The sequence below is a fragment of the Juglans regia genome, chromosome 16 (genome assembly GCF_001411555.2).
Source record: "Juglans regia cultivar Chandler chromosome 16, Walnut 2.0, whole genome shotgun sequence".
Lineage (NCBI taxonomy): Eukaryota > Viridiplantae > Streptophyta > Magnoliopsida > Fagales > Juglandaceae > Juglans > Juglans regia.
This window is the reverse complement of record NC_049916.1, coordinates 7,538,352-7,543,539: the sequence shown is the minus strand read 5'-3', so window position 1 is coordinate 7,543,539 and position 5,188 is coordinate 7,538,352. Positions and strand designations below refer to the sequence as shown.

At 37.7% G+C, this 5,188-nt stretch overlaps 1 non-coding gene across 1 annotated transcript; it reads right to left on the bottom strand.

Moving 5' to 3' along the window:
* Positions 1–1,331: 1,331 nt before the first annotated feature.
* LOC118344911 lies at positions 1,332–1,419 on the bottom strand. The gene has a single exon (XR_004798642.1). It is a non-coding gene; the product is annotated as a small nucleolar RNA Z102/R77 (small nucleolar RNA).
* Between the last annotated feature and the right edge of the window lie 3,769 nt (positions 1,420–5,188).

The following is a 5,188-nucleotide window of genomic DNA, read 5'->3' as shown; positions in this document are numbered from 1 at the left end:
ACGAGAGGCAAAAAGATCACGGTTTGCCTTGGCGGCGAGGGGCGCTGTTGAATCCAGTGGTCTTTGTTGGTCGCAGCCTGAAATGTAGATAGAGAGAGCGTTTGCTAGAGGGTATATGGATTTGTAGAAATGGTGAACAATGTGGGTTCGATCTAATGTTTGAGAAAACAATAGAACTGGCTCTTGATACCAATATGATGTAGGATAGAAATGAGAAAATAAGTAGGATAACAGTGGAAAGAGAATGAGAGAAACCAGAAGATAAAGAGAGGGAGAAGAAAGCAAAGAGAAAGGGGTTGGAAGGATGCGGCTGTAACAAGCGCTCAATTCTCAATTCAAAACCTCATATTCCAATGTTCCTTACAAGTCCTTAAGTAGTAGGGAAATACAAACCCTAAATAAAACAAATAACACATTAATAAAATAACAATAATAAAATGTCCTTAAATAGTAGGGTAATACAAACCCTAAATAAAATAGATAAGACATTAATAAAATAGATAAAGCATTAATAGGAGATGTCCTCATCAAGAATCCACCACATGTCTCATTCACTTGGCAGAACATTAAATGCCAAAACCCAAGACAACCACCTCCAATTGAAACATGTAGTTGAAAAAGCCAAGGAAGTAGTGTGACTACATTTAACTTTTCACTCATAGTCTCACACCTTTTGCATAACCACACCTTTTGCATAACCACGTCTTTTGCAAATCATTCTACAAATACCAATGAGCAACAATCAAAGTTTGACAAATCCTCATGTGCAAAAGCAATCAATATAAGAGGGCAGAAGGGAGTAAGTATATTAAAAATTTAGAAAACCAAGTTGATATGCTTACTAATAGACAAAAAAGATCGAGAGAAAAATGTCATGCATTACAAATTTACAAGATAGATGTTGAAATAAAAATTTTAGCAATAAAAATTTTCTAGTATCCAAGTGAATTCACAAACTCAGTTATTGATAAATAAAAAGATTAAAAAAAAAATGCAACTAGCTTCCATTTCAATAACCACGAAATAAACCTTGATATCAAGAGCTTTAGAGGCCATGTTTATTGTTCAAGGAGGATAGAACCCTCCTATACCAACTCCAATTCACATTAAGATAAACTTAGATGCTTAATCGGGCATATTCGTAGCTAGTGTTAGAAGATTAAACATTCTTTTTCACTTTTCTTGATAACATACCAATGGGTCATACCACTCGATTTAAGATCTATTTCGCCGGAAAACAGAACAAGCAAATCACTTTTGCAAATAATTAGCACAACAACATTAGAACCTATAACTTTGTTTTCCTAATAACATATTGATGAACATCACGATAATGATCATATAGAGCTAATACTTAGAGATGCCCTCATCACGACAATCAAACCGATAGGGAAACATCTTCTATTCATCATGTCATTTTCCAACACTAGCAGACCGACACTTTATAAGGAAATCGTTAACCTAAAGAAGGGGGTATTTATAGGGAGATTTGTAAGAGATTGTTGCTGTAATTTATTGTAGAAGATTATTGTAGGGGTCCAGATATGTAATTTATAGAAAATTGTTACCCTTAAGAGGGGGTATTTCGTCACACATACCTAGGACAACAACAACTAGGGACGACGACAACTAGGGACCAGGGACGATGGGATCCAGAGATCCTCTACTCAAGGGAAAACGAGAACTAGGGACGAGGAAGATAAGAGGGAGGCTCGGGCAATACGAGGGAAATAAAAGGGAAAGAGGAGAGAGGGCTGTTGGACTATACTTTGTTAATAAAATATTCATTTGGTCTATGAACAGTACCAGGCCAAATATGACTGATGAGAGGAAATCACTGTAGCTCAAAGTCATAAAATTATGCATTTGTCTAATCCAATACAAGCATTCTTAAGACAAATGATGCAATATTTACAAATACTGACATTTGACAAATCCAATGCCAGTACTCTTAGAAGGAGAAAAGTAATAAGAAATTTTCTTACTGTTACAGTAACTGTCGAAGTGAAAATCTAGATGCACAGTGATTGTCACACTATAAATTTTCTTGCTGATGAGTAATGCTAGGTAGAAGCTCAAAAAGTCTTGTGTAAGTCTTTTATTAAAAAAATGGGATCCACTAAAACAAAAAAAGTTTCCCACACTTTTTTATGGTGGGTACATTGTTTTTTATAAAAGATTTACACGAGATTTGTGCATTTAAGGTTTGTATATATCATTATTCTTATTTTATTAGGTTATTATTAGGAAAATTTTTCTTTGAATTATTTGAAATGTTTCAAAAAATTCCTAGTGTGAGAGTGTGTACCTTCAAAATTAATCTAAACGACGTTCTTAAACACCCGATACTAATAAAATATAAAAAGTAACATTGCTTTCGTGGCTAAATTGAAAACTAAATCAACATGGCCAACACTACAAAATCTATGGTACTCCACTCTCTTTCTAGAATCTCTCTTCACCTTCTAGTGACTTTCCACTCCTTCATAGAGTACTCAACCCTTTTCCAAATGAAATAGAAACAAAGATCTCCAGAAGCAGAATTGCACTTTATGAAAATGGACTCACTAATCCAATAAACAGAAGCTCTTTCATGGAAAGACCTCAGCTTAGTACCAGCTATTGAAGCAGTCAAAAAAACTATTGAGCTTGCACTGGTTGGACGACTTGTACCTGCTTGCCCATTGAATAAATCTGCAATACATGCAAGTATCAAAGTGGCATGGAATTTTATACAGAAATTCCTCATAAAAGACTTAAAAGCAAACCTTTTTCTTTTCACTTTCCAGTTAGCTCAAGATAAACACAGGGTCCTTAACCAAGCTCCATGGAACTTCAAAGGGCATCTGCTCATCCTCAAACTGTAGCCTCTAGGATTTACAAGGCAAGAGATAAGATTGAATCACTCAGCTTTCTACGTGCAAATACATAGACTTACACTGGATCACATGACTTTTGACAATGCCACAAACTTTGGAAAGGCTTTGGACAACCTACTAGAAGTGGAAGAAGATCCTCAATTTGGAATAGCATGCAAAAAATTCATCAGCATAAAGGTAGAAATTGACATTACAAAACCACTGAAACAAGGCTTTTGGCTTCCTAGAGATAACAACATAGACATATAGGTTTCCGTAAGTATGAAAGATTGTTTGATTTCTACTATGCATGTGGGAGACTAGGCCACTCACAGATTTTCTACACTCTCCTAAAATTATCCCCACCCACTTTCCATTTGACTCAAGGTTATGAGTAGATAACCCAACAACAAATTAGCCCCCAACATAAATCCCAAGCAATCGCACAACCAAATCCAAACCAAATTGACAACCCATCTCAAAATCCAAGCTCTTAGATCACCTTGTGTTATGAACCTACTAGGTAGAACTCACTCTTGAAAACTAGATTACAAGGGAAGGGTGCCTAGGGGCTTATAAACCATCAACCAATCTCGTACTTTGTTGATGTGGGATCGTAACAACCACCATGCTCCGCAGCTGACGTCCAAGACGGTCCCAGCGCTTACACGGGCTGGCTGTGCTCTAGGTCTTTTCCTAACTCTGGGCGAACACTGTCATGCCGGCATCACTCCCGTGGCACACGATTGCAACTATCGCAACATGACCTCAGACGTGGGGTGACTCTAATACCATTTGTTATGAACTCACTAGGTAGAATTCGCCCTTGAAAACTAGCTTACAGGGGAAGGGTGCCTACTAGCTTATAAACCATCAACCAATCTCATTCTTAGTCAATATGAGATCGTAACACCCTGACCCTTGTACTGATTGAATCGCAGGCACAAAACCAACATCCAGGGAAATTTTATCTAAGTGCAAAAGGAAAGGAAAAATAAGGGAAAAAATTCACAAGGAAGGGAAAGAAACATTAGCTCTCACCTGTGAAAATATCGGTGTCGACATCGGCATCGGCAATCTCCAAGATCGAGAATCTTCATGATTGGCTCTCACCTATGAAGATTTCCCCTTCACAAGATCGGCATTGGCACAACAATCGAGTGTCCACCAGATCTCGGCAAAACTAGCGAGCTTCCAACCCTTCCATGGTGGCGAGCTGTTGTTCAGCAATCTCCAGTAGGAATTAATTCCTTACCACCTAACCCTTCAATCCCGATCAAAGTAGACTTTAATATCATCTCTGTGAATTCCTTCCTATTAGTCAATCCAAGCTCTTAAACCACTCCAATGGAGTCTAATTATTCATACCAATCTCTGACTGATTAAGCACAAGAGGGAATTTCATTTCCCTACATACGAAACAAGGTTGTCTGGCACACCCAATGGAAGTAGTTGCAAGCTGTAGTGGTAGGCTACAAAGCATAGCAAGCAAAACACAATAAAAAGACTCTCTCGGCCGATACAAGCGAGCCCATATCCACCTACCCAAGTTTGGCCATTCGAGGACCTTGCCTAAGCAATCAGGCCCATCATCACTTCAATTATAGTCAAGCAGTCACCAACCCCTTAAGCCCACTGTACACACAAAGCCATGGACCTACAATGATCAATTTATCTTTGAATTGCTCAACTAATGCTACAATATCTCTAGGTAGGAGTAATGCTACATCTAGTTGTGGAGTGCGCAAGTGCAGTGCAGTCATTTTGAAAAAGAGTAAAGTCTATTATTAAAAAATTAATTTTTTTCATGTGGGTCCCATATTTATTCATTTTTTTCAAAATGATTGAACGGTGTTTGTATACTCACGATTGCAACTATCATTTCTCCTCTAGGTAGTCCACCAAAGTCCATGAAGCTTTCCAAGCAGACCTCCCTAACTTAGAGAAAATATTCAAGAGACTGAGCACTCCTTCCACACAAGAAGATATCTGGCTACTGAAAAAAAGTTGCAAAAGAATCTTACCAAAAACCCATCCAACTTATATGTAGAAAATGACCAAAAATCAACCTCTAAAGAGAAAACTCTAGTGGTCATGCTTCTTGAAATGCACTTTAGTGCTTCGGGAAAAATCATAAAATCAAAGGAGCAATTTTGGTCTAATCCATATCATAGGGCAACATCATATACAGTCACCAAGAAATCCAAAACAGCCAATGAGGCGAGCTCAACACTGTCTCCACTAACTCCATGAAGACAATGGTATGGAATTGCAAGAACTCGCCCGACCCAAAGTAGTTAGAAATTTAAGGGTTAATATTAAGAAATATA